Source organism: Phaenicophaeus curvirostris, chromosome 7 (assembly GCF_032191515.1).
Source record: "Phaenicophaeus curvirostris isolate KB17595 chromosome 7, BPBGC_Pcur_1.0, whole genome shotgun sequence".
Classification (NCBI taxonomy): Eukaryota; Metazoa; Chordata; class Aves; order Cuculiformes; family Cuculidae; genus Phaenicophaeus; species Phaenicophaeus curvirostris.
In genome coordinates, this window is record NC_091398.1 from 6,935,001 (window position 1) to 6,958,564 (window position 23,564).

Below are 23,564 nucleotides of genomic sequence, written 5' to 3' on the forward strand. Positions count from 1 at the left end.
GATTGCACTAAGTGGCTACTTACTTTATAGGGTTGGACTTGATGATCTTAAAGGTCTTTTCCTACCTAAATCATTCTATGATTCTATCAAGTTGCGCCAGGGGAGATTTAGGCTAAATATTAGGAATCACTTCAGTGAAAGGGTTATTAGGAATTGGAACACACTGCCCAGGGAAGTGGTTGAGTCACCCCCCTGGAGATATTTTAAAGTCTTGAAGATGTTGAGCATAGGGACATGGTATAGTGGTGGACTTGGCAGTGTTAGGTTACAGTGTTGGACTTAGAATCATAGAATCACCAGGTTGGAAGAGACCCACCGGATCATCGAGTCCAACCATTCCTATCAAATACCAAACCATGTCCCTCAGCGCCTTGTCCATCTGTGCCTTAAACACCTCCAGGGAAGGTGAATCAACCACCTCCCTGGGCAGCCTCTGCCACTGCCTAATGACCCTTTCCGTGAAAATTTTTTTCCTAATGTTCAGCCTAAGCCTCCCCTGGAGGAGCTTGAGGCCATTCCCTCTCGTCCTGTCCCCTGTCACTTGGGAGAAGAGGCCACCACCCTCCTCTCCACAACCTCCTTTTAGGTAGTTGTAGAGAGCAATGAGATCTCCCCTCAGCCTCCTCTTCTCCAGGCTAAACACCCCCAGCTCTCTCAGCCACTCCTCATAAGGCCTGTTCTCCAGCCCCTTCACCAGCTTTGTTGCTCTTCTCTGGACTCACTCTGGACTTGATGATCTTAAAGGTCTTTTCCAACCTAAATAATTCTGTGATTCTACTAGGAGCATAATGGCCACTGAAGCCAGTAAAGTTGTGATTTATAAACTGTGTTTTAGGAAAATGCTCCTTCATGTTATTGCATCTGTCCATTAAGAAGAGCAATTGGTCCTGTGAAAGAATGGTGTCTTTAACTAGCTGGTGTAGCTCTAAGGAACATTCTCCAGGAAGCATTTGTGGTGATCCTCCAGATAAACTGGCTTATTTCCTGCATTCATAGGTTGTCCCTCAGGACTTCTAGTGACCTATTTCCCACGTGTGCTTTCAATCAGTCTTGAACACAATGGCTTTTATTGGCTAGTTTATTCTCTAATATCTATAAGACTCAAAATTTTTGAACTTAGGTGCTCATGATGAGGCAGGAATGGAAAAGAGTGAGCTTGGATTATCTTAAAGTGATGAGCTCTAGTGGTGTGCAAAGCTGGGTCTGTACATTGATAACTCTGGACTTGCGGTGCAGGCGAAGAACTGATGTTTTCGCCTCACCTGAAATGTGTGCATCACTTGTGGTGTGGCAGTCATCTGTCTGCATGCCACCTTTAATCTGAGGCCTAGACCTCCTTGTCTGTTGCCTAAAGAGGAGGAATACAGCACGAGGGCTCAGGAACTGGGAAAAGCAGCTTGAAGGTCTTGCCCATTTAGGGCCTAATCCTTGGTACATCTAGATTCACGTTTGTTCCGTGATAGAGGGCACTAAATCAGCCTGTGTTCCTTAGCTGCTTACCTTACCTGTGGCTACTGAAAGCCTTTAAACACAGTTTGTGGACTAGTGGCATAGGGTGACTGGCCATGGGAGAGAAGGCTGGAGCCTCTGCAATGACTAATCAGGTGGTGCTGACCTCCAGTGGGTGGGGAGGACCTGAAGAGAAACAGTCCATGGAGAGTTTAACAAGGACTCTGTGCAGGGTTGTCAGGAGCGGAGAAGCATTGTGGGGAATGTGATGGCTAGCTCAAGGGCTCCTGGGAGAGGTGGTAGCAGTATGCTCGAAGTGTTGAGGGTACGTCATGAGTGAAAAGTGCAGCGAGCTAAAAGATGCACTGGGAATCTGAAGTTCAAGGAGAAATTCAGAAAAGACGGAGAAGAGGGGGAGGAAAATTGTTTGGGAACTATAGTCTAGGTTTAGCTTTTGTATTAAACCAAAGTTTCCTGTTTCCTCAGAGATCTACCCTGAGGCAAGGGCCTAAAATAGACTTGGGCATGTTCCAAGCTCTCTGTAGTGTGGTGAGCGTATCAGACTATTTCCCTTCAGGAACCTTACTGTTAAAACAAAGCCAAAAGTCTACTATGTTCCTGTATTCCCTGACAATTAGAGTTTGTATTTCAGGAATAAACGAGTGGGGTTATAATCTGCCCTGTTACATGTGGGTAATTGATTGTTCTATGTAATTTTTTATGGACTCTTTTAAGGATATCATGTGGCCTGGCCTCCAGTGGGGGAAACTGCTTTCTCTTTTGCTAGCTGAACATCTCTTGTACCTTCTCATATTGATTGCCTTTTTATAGCAAAACCCCAAGGTAGTGGCAGAGAAGATGTCTTCATTTGTGATACGTCCAAATTTTGATTACGTATGCTTTGTCTAGAATGTTATCAGATTTTTTTCTATAAATAAGTGTTGTATGGCCTGTGACTTCTGTTATTTCACTGAGGAAATACATTTGTCACTGTCTTTCAGTTGTATCTGTGGATGCTTTGCTCTTGTTGCTGTATCTCCAGTGCTGGTTAACATGGGATGAGCAAAAGAGCAGAATCATTGTCCATTTCTGTTCTTGTATGTAGCTTAGTTGTGCAGTCACGTAGTTAAACTACATTCAGTTTTGTTTTCTTTAAAGAGGCTTTAATAATGCAGGGCACCTTAAGAAAATATATAATTGTGAGCAGTCTGTTACTTACGAGTACACAGCACTTCCCATTTGAACTACTGCTACCTCCTGCAAGCTGGAGCAGAGAATATGTCTTCTTAGAAACTGAAACTGTTTTACTCTTATGTTCAGAATGACAGAATGCATAAAGCTGGTCTTTGGGATGTGCATATGCAAAGTGAGATTGTGATGAAGCCTATTTGGAAGCAAATTTATTACGCCTATTCTGTACATGGCTCTTACTTCCTGTTGTAGAATAGTCTCTTCTGCTTCCTCAGTAGCTGTTCCTCTGTAGGCAGGTCCTCCCCTTGTTCTTTGGTTCTGCAAGTGTGTAACTAGGCTTTTGCTCTTACTTCGGTTGTTCTGGAAAGGTGTTATATATGATGATTTTATGAGATAATCAGGGAATGTGTGAAAAGTATCAATCTGGTTTTTAGCTTTAAATTCTCCCAATGTCCAATTTTTCCGTTCTTTTAAAAGCACTACAAGGTCAAAATTTTTAGCAATGTGCTGCAGATTAGAGACTGTTTCACCTCATCCTATATGCAGCCTGCTATACCCATAGACTAATTATGGTTCCTTGGTCTTCTGGTTGTGAATTTTGGTTGCTCCTGAAGTTCCCATCTGTCTGTGAAAATAAGTACATTAGTTGCTCTGAAAGCTGCAAAGACCTGTACCTTCTAGACAGGCTGCATGCCACTCTCCTGAAGGTCTAAACTGTACTTCTATAACCTTTATTTTTCTGTAGATGTCAGGTTATCGCTGTGCATTTGACAAAAGCTGCAGTTTAACCCAGGAAGTCAGGCTACTACAGGAAGCTCAGCCTGTCTGTTAGGTGGTGTATTTTGCTGTGGGCTTGTGTTGAGTTCAAGGCAATGATTTTAATCTTCAGGTTATCAAATGGCCCAGGCATCCTTACCTGCAAGGTTTTCCCTCTCTTCCTTTTTGCTCCAAACCCCTGAGAACCACCATCTCTTCCCAACTCTGGGATTCATGAAGGAGAAATAGAAAACAGAACACTGCCTGTTCTGAGATATGAAACCTGGGACAGCCTTTATTAAGGACACAATGTTCTCTCAGGCTGTACTGCCCAATATAGTATCACTTAAAATATTCCTGTAATGCAGGTACTCAGTGAGAGAAGATGCTGAATTCAAAGAACCTCATTTATAAAAGAAGACATTTTGACTTTAAAATGTCATTTTTCCTTTCTCTAAAATGGGAATGATGATATTTCTTGAACTTTCATTACCCTTGAGGTCAGATCTAATCTTGGAAAAAGCTTGAAGACAATAGTGTTTGCTTTATTTCTGCCAAGCACAGTTTAGGAAACCACCAAATTAGACTACTGGGTTTAGGACAGGGCATTGAGGTGGCTGCCTTTGCTAGGTTATGATATGTGCCACTTGAAAGCTTCCTTGCTCCAGGGTGCCAATTGCAAATCAAACAGCATCTCCTGCCTGGCCTCAGACACATGCTCTTCGAAGTGGAGACAACTGCTCTTATGCTAATAAGTGGCTGCAGATAATTTGTGTGAATTTCTGATGATGAGGAAAAAATGCAGTGATGGTCACTGTGATCTTTTGGGGTTTTTTTAATACTGTTTTCTCCTCAAGTCTGAATTTTCTTAAGCTAATTTACCACATCAAGGTGCAAAACTTCTGCCTTGCAGTTTTTCAGTTTTGAAGACCACTAAAACCACTCTGGTCAACAAATGTTAGATTTCCAGTAAAAACTCAGTACCCTCCTGAAGTGGCAACCCTTATGGTGAGAAACCACAAACCCATTTGGCTTGGCCAGATGCTTTAATCCCCTTGATTCAGCTGAGTAAATGATTCCTATGGTTCACCCCCACCCCAACCCACTGCTTTATTTACTAACACAGTCATAGGAACCAAGATAAAGGAGTTAAAAGCTGGTTTATCTTTGTTCTTTTTCCTTTTTTTCCCCCCTTCTTTTGAGGACATGGCCCTTTCACATAAATGTTTTTTGCTTTCCCAAATCCTAGTTCCATTGTGGAATGTATGGGGGCAGCAAATAAACCATACTTAAAAATGACATAATTACATTTTCAGTTAAGATGAAATTATCTTATTAATGTAATGAAAAGACTATCGACCCACTCCTGGGAGAGAAGGCAAACCAACGCTGGATCAAATACTGATCTATAAAAGTAGTGAACAGTATGAGCAATTAATGCTTTTGGTATCTGCTTAGACAGTAAAAACTTATACTGGCTTCATAGAGTGTCTGTACTAGAAATAAGTGATTGGAACCTTTTGGATTTTGACATTGCAAATTCTTGCAGCAATGCAAGTTTTCCACATCAAAGGTGACCAAACAGGCTTGTTCACTAAAGGACTCACTAATAACTGGATCCAGATCTACGTTAAATTCTTTTGAGAAGAAGGTCATGAGCATGGGGAAGAGATGGAGCTGGGTGTAGCTGGGAGGAAGGAGTGGTCGAGTGACTGGAAGAGTTGCTGCCTTGCATTTTCTCTGGATATACAGGCACTTGAAACTCTGCAGCTGGGATGAGATGGAGTACTGGAAAAAACAGATAGTAGCCCAGCTTTGAGGGCTGTGGCAGGTATGGCAAGATGTGTTTATTTGGTCTCACTCATGTCTCCTGTGAATGGTCATGGCTGATGAGCAGTAGGACAAGGAGCAGAGCAACCATCCTGGGTTTCTGCAGCTTGAAGGGAATCTGACTTGTCCTTTCATAGTGATGCTCACAACCACGAGCTCTCCTTTCTTTGGTCTTCTGTGAAGTTTTGCTGTCCCATAGTTGTTCCTGAGACAAGAAGAGGCAGGCTTTATTTTTGGTGAATAGTCTGTTGTCTATAGACCTCCAGCTGAAGGTCTGTCCCTAGCTGTGAAGCTTCTGGACAACAGAACCTAGTCTCCATGCCAGTACTGAGGAGAGGGCCAGGGTCACACTTGAGGTGTCCATTGGGAAGTGCCATGCCTGCTTACTTACAACAACAAAACTAAACCTAGAAAGAGGGACAGTTTTTATGGATGCAGGAACAGGTAAGAAAATGCTGGTCTCATGTATCCTATTGAATCGACAGAGGGGGAATACTAGTTAGTTAAAAAAAGCCTCACTGCTGAGTACTTATGTAGAACAAAAAGATCCATGTACAGTAATGTCAATGCAGCAAGAATGCAATTTTAATATAAGCTGTTGCCAGTATGATGTGAAATAAAATTTTTGTTGTTATATTAGGTGCCAAAGAATCCAAGGTCTCAGCCAGGGAACAGCCTGTTTAGTTTATACTTTTTCTTTTGCAAAATTTGAAAAGAAAATGTTGTTCTGTTGGCTTTGGAACAGTGCAGGGAAGGGATAATAAATGATTTAAGATGCTCTATAGGCTGGTCCTCAGCATTTCTTACTTACGTGGACCAACATGTTTACTTTTAAATTTCTGATTAATTGTAATCATATTAACCTTCGTGTCTTTGAGAAAGAATAGTAAGCAGTTAAAAGGACCGTATGTGTGTCTACACGGACATTTCACTTCTATCAGAGCATTTAGACTTATGCTATGGGTTTATACTCTCAGCAGTGCTAAAAGGCAGAGACAATGTTTGCATTGTAAAGGTAGAGGTTCAGGGCCCAACAGCCAGGACTGGTAAGCCCTGAGGAGATGGAGTGCTTGGTTAATGTGGAACAAAAACTTTCATTTAGTGAAAAATGAGGTTGTAAGAGCTTTTGACTCTTTGAATGTGGTGCTATGCAGCAGTGAAGACAAGACTTGTCTTCAAACAGAACAAATCAACAACTCTTGCATTAAGCAAGGGCTTTCTCTAGCCTCTCCTTTATGTCCTCCCTCTGTTCTCTCTTCCTCTGGTTCTGGCTTGAAAGGAGAAATGGTGTTTTCTCTTTCCTGAACCCACTGGAAACAATGCAGCTCATTAGTAGTCCTGGGATGTGGTAATGGTAGAGGCAGAAGTTTCCTGTGGGCTGAAGTGCTGAAGACACTGTGCTAGCAAAACCATATGACACTGAGAGGAATGAGCCTCTTCAGAGAAGAGTCCTAGCAGACTTGCATGCCTCTTAAATGTGTGCCTGGTAATGAATGTGCTGCAGAGGAGACTTGAACATCTGGTCACTTCATTCTAGTATTTCTTAATTTATAAGGATATGAAAATTTGAACATGATATTCGAGATAAAGTTACCAACCTGATAAGACTGTCATTCCCCATGAGTGAGCATTGTTCTAGTGAATATGGGATGGAACTATTACTGTATCAGCTGTGTCTGTGGCTCATTAAATGTACATTTCTGAGCTGGAAAGCTATTTCATTTATGACTTTAAACTTGGTGTATGAGTGTCCCAAACTCTTGGTTACTGCTTCTCTCAGAAAACTGCAGAAGTGCTACATATCTAGAAAAGACTGTTCTCCAAAAATATTCTTTATGTACAATTTGAAGAGCTGACTTTTTATTTTAAGAGTCAAAACCTTTGGCAGACAAACTATTTCATGTATGGCATGCCTGGTGTGTGAATGTGCTTTCTGGGGTGATGTTTCTCCAGGAGGGCAGAGTTGGAAAAGGGGCAGGCTATCACCAGGATGGTCAGTACCAACTAGAAACTCAGCTGGGGAAAACCTCTGATGGTTTTGACAGAACCTGAAAACAAATGAGGCTGATGCAAGAATAAATACCTGGTTTCAAAGACTTTTTCCATGGGAAGAGGATGACCCTGTTAGCAGCACTAACTCCTTGTAGTCCTGATTAAGGAAAAAACATCCATCCAATTTCTGCTCTTTTTTGTCTTTGTCTTTGAAAGCAGACCAAATGTTTGGTACTCCTGCTTTTGTTTAAAACTCTACCTTCCTTGCCCATCTGTCAGCTGAGATGTGGGCCGTGGCTTCTGGAAGGTGTAGTTCTTGCACAATGACAGCAGCCTTACTGCAGCCAAAGGTGTCACACATCAGCCTGTGGGACGCTGGCAGTTTGCCCTAACGAGATGTCTTGTTTTCAGATAGCTGAGGGTGCTTGTTGTACTTGTGGTACTTATCGGCCTCTGGGTGCTGGTGGCGTGACTCTCTACCTCCTCATTACTGGGACTGACAGCAATGGCCTGAGACAAGCTCTTCGGTCTCCTATTCTTTCTTATTCTGTCTTCTTCCAAAAGACATGATCCCAAGGTATCTTGCTACTTACATATAAGCTATGAGACCTAAGTGAGACAGATGCTTGCTGTTGAAGAGAGCCCTTTAAGGCAAAGGGTGCACAGCAGTGAGTTTGGCTTAAAAAAATCTCTCTTGCTGGCTTTGGGCTAGCTTCCTGCTGTGATCCTGGCCAGCTCTCCAGCATGGCCAGCACCCCCTCCTTGGCAGCTGGCAGCAGGGCTGATGCAAGGGGCACCATGCTGGTATCCCTGGTGCAACAAGGTGGACTTCTGAGTGCTTTGAAAGGAGGAAGACCTAAACGAGAAAAAAGTTAAAAAGTTAATCATATGACTGACTCCATAAGATGCTGCTTTGAGACTTTTTTTTCTTCCTGTGAAACATGGATAATATAGCTAAGGATTACTGTGACAGTTTGGAGTCAGGATGAGTGCCATCCTCCCAGGACATACAACCGTGCTTTTGGCCTGTATTTCTGCAATAACTACCTCATAGGACACAGTGCTTGATTTTTTTTTTTAAAATTTTTTTTTCCTGGACACTAAAGCATGGTTCATTAATGCTTACCACTACCCTGGGTGTTCTTGGAGAAAAGCCTTTTGGAAAGTGCCACGTTATATAATCATGCTTCTTTTTTAAAAATTGAAGTTGCCAATTAGTGCCATGCTAGCTCCTGTACTGTGCAGCCAGACAGGAAGGGCAGCCAGAGAAGGAGCCTTTCGGATCAGCAAATTTGGTCTGAAGAACAACTACCGTTTTCAGGGCAGAAAAGCGTGTTTCTCCTCCATCTTTGCCCCATAACAAAATTACAGTGAACTAGAAAAGAGAATTCTGTTAATCAGAATAGTCAATTGGGGAATCATTAGCTCTGATTTTAAACACTATTTGTAATTTGCTGCAGGGTCTGTAGCCTAATTCTTTCCTTTGAGTTAATTAAAATATGTTTGAATGTGACAGACATTTCCAAACCTTCCTGCAATCCAGGAGGAAGGGTAGGAGTTTTGTCATCCTCCATCAAATACAGAGGCTCTGAGCGCAGAAGAATTTCACTACAATGCTGCAAGGTTGTTTACCTTAGCTCCTTCACAAAAGATAATCCAACAAATTACATTAATTATAAACCAATATGTTCTGTTCAATTCCCACATGAGCCAAACCTGGGTATGAGCATCTGCTCTTATTTTCTGAGCTGGGTTTTGAGGACAAGACTCACAACAATGCTCAATCCATAATTAACAGAAAAATTAAAGATGCAACATCCCTTGCATCCTGCTTTTTGAAGCAGCATGTTTAAAAATATACATGCACTGTCCTGGCAGTTTTTATTCAACATAAAAAAAACAATACTCTATTGTTACCCCTCGTGTGTTTTTGTTTGTTTAAAATATTTACATTTATGTTAGGCTTAAAATAAACATGTAAATACTTTCCATAAGAAAAAAAATCATAATTCCCTCTTGTGCTACATTTTTTCTTTTCAATTGTTTGTCTCCCTCCCCCCAAAGATGACCTCTTTTCATAAAATGTGGTTTATTCTGCATTAAGCATATTGTTTTCTTTATGAAAAAGGCACTGGTTGGGCTTCTTATTTTATTTTTTTAAGTGGCATATTTTTTCAGTTTCATTTCATAACAGGAAACAAAAGAAAACGTGATTGTTTGACCTGGTTACCAAAGAAATATTTGGCTAATAAAAATCCCATTAGCATGATGCCAAGTTCTGCTAGTTGTTTATGGTAAGCATGCCTATACAATTATACTCCATTTGCATGTTGAAGGAGTGGAAGAAAGAGCGCTTTTGTGGTTTAGGCACTAGACTGGCACTTGAGATAAGAGATCAGCTCCCAGCTGTGCAGCAGACTGACTTTGAACAGACAGCAAATTTCCGTGGCTTACTTTTGCAGAAGGGATTAATCACACTTCTTTTCTCCCATCTTCCATCCTGTTTCTGTGGAAACTGAACTCGTGAAGGCTTCTTGCCCCAGTGTGCAGCACTGGGCCTGTTGTGGGTTCCCACCTCTTCTCCAAGGGGCATAGCTGCATTGCCATCTTGCAGGAATAAGGCTAAATCCATAACTCACTTCACGGGTTTTATTAATTGGTGCTTAATAGGACTCATACAACATAAATGGAATAAAAGATTACGTGGTTGCTTCTCTCCATTCCCTTTGGAGGGAGGATGAACCTGAATTTCTTGCCAATGAAGGTCTTTCTCTTGTGCCTCCCATTTCCTGGGTTTGCCCATGGCCACATCTGATGGTGCTGACAGCCCCAAGGCTTCTAGCCGCTGTGGAGCAGCGTGGTGGCCTGTCCCCACCCCTGGTCTCGCCCATTTTGCCCAGAGGTGTCCTCCTTGCTGGGGACCCCTGTGTTGCTGCTGGAGATGAGAGTGTGGTTGTTGTCCTGCTCTAGTCACGATTCTTCTACCGCCGTGCTGTGCGGCAGCCTCTGAAGGCTTGCTGGGTTTCCTGCATTTCATGCGAGCCTTGTTTTAATGAATAAATAATTGACAAGAAAACAATAGAAATTCATTAACTACAGGGGGAAAAAATAATACAGAAAAGCATAACGTGTTGGGAAGCATTTCTTCTGGAAAGAGAGTGGGAGGGACCATTTCTTTGAAAGCCAAGGCATGTAGCCCCTGGAAGTTCAGAGATGTCCTCTGTTCCCTGAGCTTTCTTTGTTCCCCTGGGACTTGCAGCATGGGTTCAGCTGTGAATATGCTGCAGAGAGCAGGATGTGGTGAACCAGATGCTCTGTGGGCTCCCTGCTTGGCAACGCAGTTGGAGCTGGTAGGGCAGTCCAAGGAAGGACTGTGGGAGCTTTTCTGGAGTGACTGGTTGGTGCAGAGGCTTTTTCTTATTTAGCCTCGCTTGTAGGAAGGGCCCTGAGCCTGGGTATGATGGTCAGGAATGTCAATTCCTGCTAAATGCTCAGACCCTCCAAGCTTGTTATTCTGGTGTTTTCAGTGTTTGAAAAATGGGAAAGCTCCCTCCCCTTCCCATTAAGGGGGTAAGCTCTGTGTTAACAAGCAGGAATAAATCTTTCAAGTTTTAAATGTTGTGGTGTTCAGGCTCAGAGCTGGCTGATGAGCTCTGATAATGGGCATAGAGGTACCACGAGTAACAGGTATGTAGGAATGGAGGGTGCTGCTGCACACAAGAGGGGACTGAGCTTGCTGGGAGACACACACAGGGAGCTGCCCACCTCCGTTCTGCAGGGCTGAGGAAGGGGAACTGGTGTGGGTCAGGGCCTCTTGTATCTGGGGCACCTGCTCCTCTGTGGCTCACGCCACCTTCAGAGGTAGGGCTTGCTCAAGCTGCTCCTGCCACTAATGGGTAAGTGGCGGCCCTGGGGTTGGGTCTTGAGGCATGATTGCCTTTAGGTGACACCTGTACCTTCCTGAGCTGTAATTAGGTAACTGTAATGTCCTCAGTAAGAGAAACTTTCAGACAAAGGCACATCTCGATATTCCTCCAGATTTAAAAAATAATCAACAGGTAGCTCTTGGTCTCTCTCACCTCTTTGATCTTTTCTCCTCAAATTCTGGGACACAAGCATGTCAAAACCTCTTCCTTTGCTGAGAGCATGAAATTTTCAGCTGCACAGTTTGCAGTGTGCACTTGAGGAAAGCCTTCTGTCTTCAGTATTGCTCTTGAGGGGAAAGATGTGTGATCACTACACAGCTAAGGCATGTGCTGTGCAGCAGCCTTTGCTTGGTAGGATTCTGAAAATGACTTCAAAATGGCACAGCATGAATGCTGCATGCCCAACGTGTGATATTAAAACACTTAGAACTGGATCAAATCAAACCCAGTGTTCACCACAAACACGCAGAGGCTGTTCTTATTTGAGGACTCTTTTCTTGCCAAATTCCATCTTTCCACTCTGAGCTGCATTAAAAAAAAAAAAGCCTTGTGTATGTATATATTTATATAGCTGAATGTTTTTTGATCACATTTTATACAAAAATATTGCCTTTTGGCAGGGAGTCAGCTAGTAGGTGTTGGATTCAGACTGCATCGTAAAGTTACGAATGACTGCAAATGACATTTACACCCTGTAAATCTGGTAGGGAAGTGTTAAGATCAAAAAATCAAGGCCTTCAAAGCTGAGAAATGACAGAACTAATAATTAAATTGAGCTCTTTGTGTGTCTGTGCAGTTATGTGTATTTATAATTGTAGTTACATGACTGTTCAGGTTTTTTTTAATTCCCTGGGACCCATCTCTTCTAGTGCACAGGCAACTGTGCACTTACCCGCACCAGGTGTTAATTTTCACCACCAAAGCCCTGTGGAGTTTCTTGTACGTGTCTATGCTGGGAATGGGCCAAGACCACAAGACTCTTAAGTCAGGAATGCCCTGACATGGAGACTTGAGCACCAGGCCCTGGGAAATGGGTGGCTACCCACCGTGTGACAGATAGTGTGGAGGCCCAGGCGTGTGTAGGGTAGGGTGGTCTCTGTAGCCTGATGCTTTTGCTGTTCCTCAGCCTCAGAAACCAGAGGCAGCTGTAACTGGTAAATATGGATCTGCCTGGAGCTGCAAAAGATACTGAGATAGTAGTGTGATTATGGGGAAGCACGGGCATAGTTAGGAAGCAGGGTGTGATTGTGTGTAAGTTGTGTTCCTGTGGGACTTGCATATATCTGCAGAAAATATTTCTGTAAAGCCTGCAGCTTGGGTATGCAAGCCTGACTGGATTTCCCATGAATGCACATGCCCCAAGATAGAATGTTCCTCAGAGAACAGCTGCAAGAATTGCCATATTTAAAGGAAAAGATAGGGTTATGGGGATGCACCCACTCTCAGCCCATGCCAAGAGTGCCTGGCCCATCTTAGAAGGAAGTTCAGTTTTTGTTAAGTAACCTCCAAAGAAAGAGGTCCCCTAACCTCCCATAAGCATTTGAACGGGCTTGTTCAAGTACCGAGCTGCCTTTAAATTCTAACCATAATCAAAGGCAATTTCTTTCTGTGCTATTCCTAATATTGCTGGAAAGCAATTCTCTGTCTTTTTCATAGTCTCTTTTGGAAAAGCCTTATCATGTTTCTAAACAAAAGTTTACAATGAAAGCTGTTACTTGGAGCAAAGACACAAAAAGCAAAGGCACATCTCTGTTATTCCATTGGTTTTGCATTGCAGAACCTTTTGGAACCTACCGCAACTCGAAAGGAAAACCTTATAAGCATTTTTTTATTATTGGATTTTGGAGTTATTTTCACTTTTGTGGATATTAGGTTTCTACATATTATAGTTGGCTTATGCTTTCTTGTTTGCTTGAGGTTTTCTTCTCCTAGGCTTTTTTTTTAATGGAATTCCTCTTCTTTTAATTCCTTCTATTTTAAAGCAATATGTTCATTACACTTGGATCCTTATTTTGGAGTCACTTCATTTACTGGGGGATTACATAGTGTTTCTACATGTGTGAGGAGTTTAACAAAATTGTATGGCATTTATTATATGATCTTGTTTTTATTTATTCACTAAGTACACTAGGATATTACTCACTAAGGCTCAAGTCTGATTTTTATCTGAGGTCTTGGCCTGAGCAAGAGGCAATACCAAGGGCAAATTAAACAAGAACTTCAGTAACAACTCTTTAAAACAAGCTTGTAAAGTAAATTAAAACTGTAAGTGAAGTGGAAGAAAATTGAAAGAGAATGAGGAAAATCAAGTCTTCTCACAGATCAGTAAGAGGGAAGTCGGTGATGGTGTGACTGAGGGTAGAATCAGCCCCATCTGCCAAGAGCCCCTGAGCAGTAGAGATGTCACCTGCCACCCGCTCCCCAGGAAGGCTTTAGGCCAAACTCTGACCTGATTTTCACCCTGTGCAACACTGACTGCAGTCTGTCTGCACAGACACAAGTTAGAGAAGAATCTGACTGGGTGGGTTTCTAAACATAAGTAAATAAAGAAGTGCTGTTGCTGGTTTCTGTAAGGACTGAAATGATGTTTGCCTCGTGTGGTGGTAAATTCCTTGCAGTGCTTGCTAGAGGTGCCAGGCTGACAGCCCTGGGCAATGTGTCTCTTCCAGCAGCTGTGAGAGCTTTACCAAGCTTTCACAATAAACACTCCTCCCCTCCAGCCAGTTAGTTCAGTCCTGAAGGTCTCTGCTTAGAATGCCATAAACTGAGACCAAACTTATTAATTTAAATGAAATAGATGTGCCACACTGCAGTTTGGCAATGCAAACTAGCTGTCCATAAAGCAGAGTGCCTTCTCCTGATAATTCTCTAAAAGCATACAGGTACCCCTTGGCAGTGATTGCATTGCCTCGTAATCTGCACCTTGTGGAAATCGCTACGGGACTATTAAACCCAATATATGTCAGAGCAGCATGGAGTTTGTTCTGGGTTATGTCTCTTGGCTTAGGAGGGTTTTGAATATGATGCAACCCATATTCCTTTCAGGTGCCTGCGCTGTATGGGTCAGAAGACAGGGAAGTGTTTGACTTGTGTGAAGGCATTAGTAAGGCTTAACTTTGGCATCTAAATTAACTGTTCCAGTTCAGATACCAACACAGTGCAGAGCTTCCTTTTTGCTACCAACTTCTCCTGGAGAAGCTGGGCTGCCTGGGCTTGATGACCTCACACGGAGTCTGGCTCTTGTGGTACCTATGCCTTCAGGAGAATGTCATGAATTTTCTCCCAAGCTTGAAACTGCTCACTTAGGTCCTTGTAGACACGAGCCCTCTGATCCTCTGTGGGACTGCTCTGCCATTGTTGACGTGCACTTCTGGAAACCAGTGAATGTTTCAGCCATACTTGGGCTTTTTATCACTGTAAAATATACCACGTCCCTTTTTTTAGAATCATAGAATCACCAGGTTGGAAGAGACCCACTGGATTATTGAGTCCAACCATTCCTATCAAACACTAAAACATTTTATTGCATTTAGAAAAATTAGTGTATTCTGGAAAAGCCGGCTGTTTTGAGGGCAAGCAAGTTATGTGTATGACAGTGCATGCTTTTACTTTTTAATGAACTGTTTCCCATGGCTTCATCTTACTTCCACAGTCTATTTTTGTTGTTATACTGACACTGGTCAGTGAAGCTCAGAGGAAATCAGTCATCAAGATGCATGGTGCTGAAGCAGGATTTCTGCTGTGGTGGGGATTGCATTAACGCCTTTGGAGATTTCTTGCTGTTGTCACTGCTGCATCCACACGATAATGCAGAACTACCTAAATTGAACCAAGAGGCAAAATTTGGAGCTATGTAACTAAGTTATCAAAGAAAAATTTCTTGGGACATTAATTTTGACTCATACTAGAACAGTCAAAGTGACCCCTAATATGTTCTGTTGGGATGCCTGGCATCTGTTATCTTACTCTAATGCACAGGATTTTCTTCCTCCATTTCCTCACTAGCAAAACTGGCTTGGAATCTGTGGAATTAACATTTTGAAAATATAGAATGCCACCAAAATAACAGGCTTTTGGAAATTATGGTTCTTTTAACTGTTTACATCCAGTTAGATCAGGATTTAGATAAAGGGACTACCTGTATTGACCATCTAGAACTTTTTTCCAACAGCTATTCATAACTTTTCTCTTTTGCTTTCCTCCTCCTCCTGCAGGTGCCCATTTTCCACACTGTTCTGTGCTGCGTTTCTCCAAGTGTTCTGGTAAATGTAAACCTGTAGTTCTGCAGTAAATAGTCAGACCAAATCAAACCAAATCAATTTGGTTTCTTAAACCATACAGTAACACTCATGGTTATCTCCTTGCAAACTCCATGGATCCTTCATCCCTGTTATGTTTCTAGGATATTCCTCTTGCTGCTGCTGCTTTCACTTGCTTTATCTCTATTGCCTGCTTGGTTCCTTCACATCTTTTCAGGAAGACCTGAATGGAAGCTCAGCCTGTAGGGGGGGAAATAAGAACAAGGCCAGACTAAGTGAAATGTGTAACCTTTTTGCTCAGCAGCCCAGGTGGCTTGGAGATTCAGCTGCATTTGGTTCCTACCTCTGCTGTAGAGCTTTTGTCTGTGCCAATGGTTCAGCATTTGTACTTTTGTATGCACAGCCCTCAAATGAAGTGAATCCAATTATTCTTAAATTTCCCCTTCAGAGGTCTGCCTTAACTAGCTAGGATCTTGTAGGGATACAAGAAAAACAGTTTTCCACTTCTTTAGAATAATCTTCTCTACTGTTTATTTATTTTTTTAAATGGTGACACAGAGGATATATTCAGACAGCAGGGTAATAAAAGACCACATACCTAGCCTGAATGCCTATCAGGATGGACACTATGAATGTAATTAGTCTTTTATAGCTCTCATGAAATAAAACTGATATTTGAAAGTTATTGCTTATCAGAGGGACTCTTTTCTTCCTTCCTTTTTTAAGAAATGATAACAAGAATCTGTGGTATTTAAGACTGCAAGTAAGACGTGCTACTCCTATTTTCTTTCTCAGTTTTTTTAGAAGTTGATTATATTTTCACCTGAAACCAAATTTGTCAGCTTCAGATGCCTTGTTAACATAAAATTAAGACAACAACAACTTGTAAATTGTAAAATTTATGAAAATAAAAATGTATTAATATTGGATGAAGCATCCATAAAAAGAGACTTAATTGTTCATAAATTATTTATGAACTTTGGGGAACAATTTGTCTTGTTTTTACCTTTTGGAACAGCCCCTGGGAGCTACTCTTGGTGTAGAAAGGGCTAGCGTTTTCTCCTTAGCTGGGCATGGGCAGGGAACAAGCCCTCCAGCACTGCCAAGCCACAGACTCCCCTTCCCTCTGCAAACCTTCTCTTGCTGTCCTCCATGTGTACTCAGGCCAGAGGTCAGACCTCAGGCCAGGGGTCAGCCTCTGTGTCAGAGGCTACCCCATCTTCAGTGGGGTAGCCTTGAATGAATATGACAGAAAGGTGTCCTGCCTTCATATAGAAATTGTTGCACGTGCCCTTGCCAGTCTTTCTGAGGACAGAGAGGGAGTCTGAGGGGAGAACTTTGTGTTGCAGATGATGGAAATCACAAAACCTGCTAGAATTTTTTTCATTAATTAGTTGGGTTTATGTCTCAGTGCATGTGTATATGTGAATTTTGGGGTTGTTCTGTGCGAGGACAGGAGCTGGACTCAATGGTCATTGCAGGTCCCTTACAACTCAGGACAGTCTATGAAATATAAATAGGTTGCATTATGAGTATGTACCTTCTTTCCTTACAGACACATAAAAGCAATTTTCCCCCTTCAGCTACTGTTTTGGTTGTTTGGGTTTTTTTGTTGTTTTGGTTGGGTTTTTTTAAATTTTTCCTTCTCTTCACATGGTCTATTCATGCAGAAGACATTTGTGTAGAAATGGTAGATGAATTCTCTCCTTTTCCTTGGGAAATCAAGGAATAGAACTTGGCAATGACTATGAATACAATAGAAAATGTTTCCATGCTCTGCCAGCAGACAAGTACTTAAAGGGGCTTCTCATTAGTGAGTGTTGTTGCAGGCAATGATGTGAGGTTTAAAAGTCACTTTGCCAGAGATCAACTTTTGATAAATATATTTTAATTTCTTTATGGAGTTTTAAAGTATAACAACCATTGTTGAACAGGTGCAACTGAAAACATGTTAAATAGCCTTCAACTCTTCACATTTGTATTGAACATCATCTCCAGGAATGACATTTCGTGTTACCATGGAAACAGATTTGACATTTCAAAAATACATTTATTGCTGGGTCACCAAGATAGGAATTCTGAAAGGAAAAAAGGTCAGAATATTTGCCTGTCTCAGAGATATTACACAGTTTGCTGTATTCCTTTGGAGGAAAGAAGTATGTGGTATCGCTGTAAAATAGCATGCTCCAGCTTGATCCCGTTTGAAAATATTTTGACAAGATGGTGGCAGTGTTACAGGTCAATAACGCGTGTCTCAGTCTCTGAGATGTTGCAAAGTGATTAAAACTGTTTCTTGGATCAAGACCTTTTCTGGATCAAATCATGTTCCTGAGGACTTTCAGTCATGGCTTTCCAAACTGCAGTAGCTCTGCTCTACTTCATCATCTCTCCTTGTAGAAAATATTTGAAAGATTGATGTCAAAATTTTATTTGATATTCAGGAAAAAAAACATTGCTATCTTTAGTTGGAATTATGCCAAAGTTTTATCCAAGATAATGTATTTAATATAGAAAAGGAAATTGAGGAATTGGTGCTAAGGTTTGGTACTGAACCATGTGTGCCTGTATTTAAAAAAGAAATATGTAATTTAGATAGTATTTATTAAGATGGATCAAATTCTGACTTTGAATCCTTTAGCGTAGTTCTGTAGCAATATATTGTAAAATTAAATACCGCTAAAGTGGAAATACTGATCATGTAAACTGAAATACTGCTTTTTCAAGCGATTTAGCTTTTATATGGAGTTGTTGAAATCTAATAATGATTGGAGAGTGAATTATGGCCTGCAGTGAGCTGTTTGTCATTTGTACTGGCAAATAATATCTTTGAGCAAGGAAAAAAAGTGAGGCTTGAGGGAATGTGAGTTTGGAGAAGTCCAGCTCACTTAAATGATACCAAGCAACCGCGATGAGTGTCTGTGTGGAAAGGTATGCACAAACCTGGCCTCCCGCGCTGGCTCGGAGCTGGCTGTGTGTGATCCAGCTCTATTCTGTGAGCCCTGGGTGCTCTTGCACCCTGTGATCCTCCCTTAAATGAGCTTTTCAGTTTCCAGTCCAGAGCTGGCTTGTATCTGGCCAGCTTAGACTGTAGATGAGTCAAAAGGCATTTGTCTACCCATGTGTCTGTAGACATGTATCCACAGAGTTAAAATATATATATTTCATTAGACAAAGAAACACTGTTGGGAAGGGGTCACTCCACTCTTTTTAGGTCTTCTTGGTGCTTTTGCCTCTTTGTCGCACAAGTATGTTTTCCAAGAATTGTGAAAGGGAGAATCGCTTGACTCAAAGCCATCTCAGAAGCAGCATTAATTACGATACTGAGCTGAATTGTCATTGTGGAGTATGGGGACTGGGGAGGAGTACCTCTCATTGATATCAATGGAGTAGTCCTACGATGAAACCCTCAAGGACCACACAGAAGACTGACCTACTTAGGTATTAACACTGCTGTTGCTAGACTTGTACCTGCCATCAAATGCAGTGAGGCTTTCACTTCTTAAAATGCAGCAATCTAATTTTCTTGTAGAAAGGGTGAAGCATCTGCATAAAAATCTGTCTCTGATCCCCAGGTGGGAAGATATCTATCTGCAAATGTGAGGTTTCTGAATGGACTTTCCTTTTTCTCTTTCTTTGCACTGTGAATGCAGCACTGTGAATGGGCTGAGTTCTGCTCCTCTTTGCATCTGGACTTGCACGAAATCTGTAAAATATATATAAAAGTAATCAGCAGAATGTACAGGGTGTGTATATGTGTGTGCTACAGCTAGACCATAGTCAATATATGTGTCATGTCAAGCCTATATTCTGCATCAGTATTCATGATGCAAGGGAATACATTTTTTTTTAAGCACCCTATGTCTGTTTCAGAAAGCGAGGTGTTAAGTAGTTGCAAATACAACAGCTGTGCAGGCAAACACTGTGGCTTGCAACTTATATTCAGTTGTACCTTGTGTGTTGTATGACCTTGGACATTTCCCAAGTGACAGGGGTCAGGACAAGAGGGAATGGCCTCAAGCTCCGCCAGGGGAGGTTTAGGCTGGACATTAGGAAAAAATTCTTTACAGAAAGAGTCATTGGGCACTGGAACAGGCTGCTCAGGGAGGTGGTTGAGTCACCTTCCCTGGAGGTGTTTAAGGCACGGGTGGACGAGGTGCTGAGGGACATGGTTTAGTGTTTGATAGGAATGGTTGGACTCGATCCGGTGGGTCTCTTCCAACCTGGTTATTCTATGATTCTATGATTAGAAACTGTTTACTGAGAAGAGACCCTGCCTGGGACACTGGGGTTATCTGCTACCCTCTCTAATAGCTCGCTCACAGCTTGGGCAGGTGGGGGGATTTGGTTAATGCTACTAAGGCAGAGAGACTTCCGAGATTAGCACCTGTGTTTATGACGCTGAGCAAAGCCAAGTCAAACTGAAAATGTAAAGACACTAGTTAATATTTTAAATAAATCCCAAGTTAGCTGTAAAGCTAACAGGAATACTTTCATGGTATTGGCAGCTTTAAAATAAGCTGTGATAATCTGATACAACTCCTTCAGGTTCTCTGGAGCACTCCCAAGCTGAGTTTGGCTCACTCAGCTAGGTGTACATAGGACTGCAAACCCAAAGTTATTAAGAGAATTGTAATCTACTAGAGAAGTATGTGCAATAAAAATAGACATGATGGAGTGCAGTCAGAGCTGGAATCCGCTGCTGGGCCCACAACAGAGAAGTTGATTCCTCACTGCGTATTCTCTGCCCCTTTGGAACAAGCTTTGGTGAGTGAGCATACCCAGTCTCCTTTATGTTGGTGCTGGTGACACTGCCAGCCCCTGTGGGAAGGGCACACACTTGTGAGGGAGCTTCTGGAAGGGACAGCCCTAAAGCATTAGTTTTAGAGTAAGATGGTTTGAACATACATATGTGCATGGAGTACTTCACTCTGCTTTGTAGACACACACGCTATAATCTCATGTGAGTTATCAAATCCCAGTTGACCCCTCAGTATGCTTGCTACTGTATTTCAATATGAAGACATGCCTGCTATGATTGACTGTGATTTACCCTGAATTAATTCCAGTTTGAATTAAAGCTGATCTTTGAAGGATAGACTGTCAAGGAACACAGTCACATCACTGTTCCCTACTTAATTCCATGCTGTCTAGTGTTACTAACTGCATAGAATTAGGACTTTGTTTCTATTACACACTTTCCAAATCTTTTTAGTTGTTTTTATCATGCTTCTGTGAAGCTGTTCCAGCTCTACAGCACCTTCAATCAGGGTACCAGGTCACTCAAAAGCAGAGTCCAGGGCTGAAAGCTGGGACAGTGGTAGGGATACAACTGCTTAATGAGATCTTCCTTTCCATATGCTATGATTTATCAGCTCATCATTTTTAGAGCATTAATATGTGTCAAGCTGACTTTTCTTGTATTGTGCTAGTATCTTAATCAAAATGTCATGCAGTCCACTGTCTTTGTAGAATATCCATGTATTACCTCAGTACTATTACATTTATTGGCAACACTAATTTTATTTAGAGAAAAGATGTCAAATTAGTTTGAGGAGCTCTGTTTTCCATAAACCTTTGCTACTCAGTATTAGTTATATTACCTTCCTTTAATTTTTAATTGATTGAATCTTGTATCTGCTCTTCCATTACTCTACCTGGGACAGTTCTTTGTTCTGTAAGTCCGTACTTGCTCGGGCCATTCTATTTATCTTCCCAAAGCCATTGTCTCAGCATTAGTTTTGTTTCATTGACCTGGTTCTGTCTCAGTATCCAAAAAGTTCTTGAAAATCAGCTCTAATTACTCAGAGTGCCTTGATCTTCACTTTTAAACTCTGTGGATGAGAATTTTTGAGATTAACTTGATCTACAAAATTTAACCTTAGCAGCTACATGATTTTTGCCCCTGCATAGGAGTTGGCAAGTTCACTTGCCAATGAAGTATTTTCTGTGTTAATATTGACAAGTTTCCAGACAGTGACGTTTAATGCGTTTGTTTGCAATATACCTAGAACTCTTTATCCTCCTCATGCTCATCATAACTTGTCTTGTGTATTTATATATTTTCTACAGTTCCTAGTTTTTGATTTACATTTATTACTATCTGATTTTTTTCTCCTTACATTTATTACTATCTGATTTTTTTCTCCTTACATTTCTAACTTGATGTGTGCATGCGTTCTGTTTATTCTGGTTGCTCTGACTTCCCCTAAGCCAGGCTGAGTTCCTAATCAATGTGGCTTTTTTTTTCTTAATGGTGGCTTTTGGGCATCTAGTAATACATTCTTAAGTAGCTCCCAGTTATCATTCATGTTTTTCTATTTAAATTTTTTTCCTAACTGATTCAGTCCATAATTGTTTGCAGCTTTGTAAATCTGTCTTTTTAAACTGCCACATGTAAAACTTACTGGTTTGGACTTTGTTCTGTTTGCATATAAACGTAATCAAGTCATGATCACTTGTATGTAAGCTACCCCTAACTTTTAGTTCTGTGATCAGTTCTTTATCTGTGAAAAAGAGGTATGGTATAGAATTCCCCCATGCTGGATTCAATCTATTGAGTTAGGAAATTGTCAGCTATAATTTTTGGAAATTCCTGGGATGCTTCCTTACACAAGACCTCCAGTGTGTTGCTTGAGTTGGTGTTCTTCATAGTAGTGTGCATATATCTACACACACACACACGTATATGTATATGTATACATATAATGCATATAATTTGTCTTACCATAAGCCTATGAATTGCTGAAGGTGCTTAGATTGACTTAGAAAAAGCCCAACAACTAGAATTCAATTTCTGCTTTGTTTGTACGTTTATTTTGGGTTTTGTAAGGTTTGTAAGATGTTAAATCATAGAATCATAGAATAACCAGGTTGGAAGAGACCCACGGGATCATCGAGTCCAACCATTCCTACCAAATACTAAACCATGTCCCTCAGCACCTCATCCATCCGTCCCTTAAACACCTCCAGGGAAGGTGACTCAACCGCCTCCCTGGGCAGCCTGTTCCAGTGCCCAATGACCCTTTCCATGAAAAATTTTTTCCTAATGTCCAGCCTAAACCTCCTCTGGCGGAGCTTCAGGCCATTCCCTCTTGTCCTGTCCCCTGTCACTTGCTACTAAAAATCTGTGAAAACTCAGAAATCGTTCAACCTGTCTGTGACTTGTCATCGACATAGATAACACTGGTGCAATTTCCTCATTTATCATCCATGACTTCTTATTTATGTCTTAAAAAAAAACTCAGACAAGCAACAACCCAAAACCCGGCACCCAACCCAAACAAACCCAAACCCTGTCTCTGCAGCCCAGCTAGCGTGGGAAGCGTTCAAGTGTGCCAGCAGAAGCCATCAGCACCATGTGACTGCTCTTAGGCTCTGTGTAGCAAGAGTTGTCATCCTCAGACAACATCCCATGGGTCAAAGATTGTTTCTTTAAACCGTTTGGCAAACATGTCTGGATAATACTCAGACCTCAGATGACTCTCAAGTAGAAGCAATTCTGCTTGTATATTGAGTTGCATAAAAAAAAAAGTCTCAGCAATTCTGTTGGTGGCTCTTGCCTATCTTGGTTACACACTATCACGGAAAAGTGATGTACTTGCAGCCAAGAGTAGTCCCTGGAGTGTTTCTTGTGATGTAATGCAGAGACTCTTTTCAGTCAGAGGAAGGAAGCAGAACTGCTGGTAAGACCTTTGCTCACCTCTCTGGCTGACACTGTTGCTGGGTGATGAATTTCTCCTATGTTCAGGGTGCCTGCATTTAATTTGAAAAAAATCCCTGTTCATCCCAGGAATGTTTGTGGAATACAGGAGCATTTCACTGAAAGCTTTAGCACAGATTCTGCCTCTTTGTAGCTCACGAAGTTCCCTGTAGCTGTTCTTGAAAGTACATAGTGTGTTCCATCTTCTGGCTGCCTGCCTCACGCTCCTGGTTGGAGAAGTTGCCCTGTGTGAGGGATGCCTTTCTCAGGCTTCGCTGGCTGATCAGCACCACACAGCATGAGGAGTTGCTAGAGAGAAATTCTCTGAGCTGCTTGATGTACAGGGGTGAGAGGCATTCCCGTGTTGTGTCATTAGCCTTAAACACACATTCCAGCACCTTCACCTTGACCTCTTAATGGCTCACTTAGTGAAGGTGCAGAGCTTGTGAGTGAATATGTTTG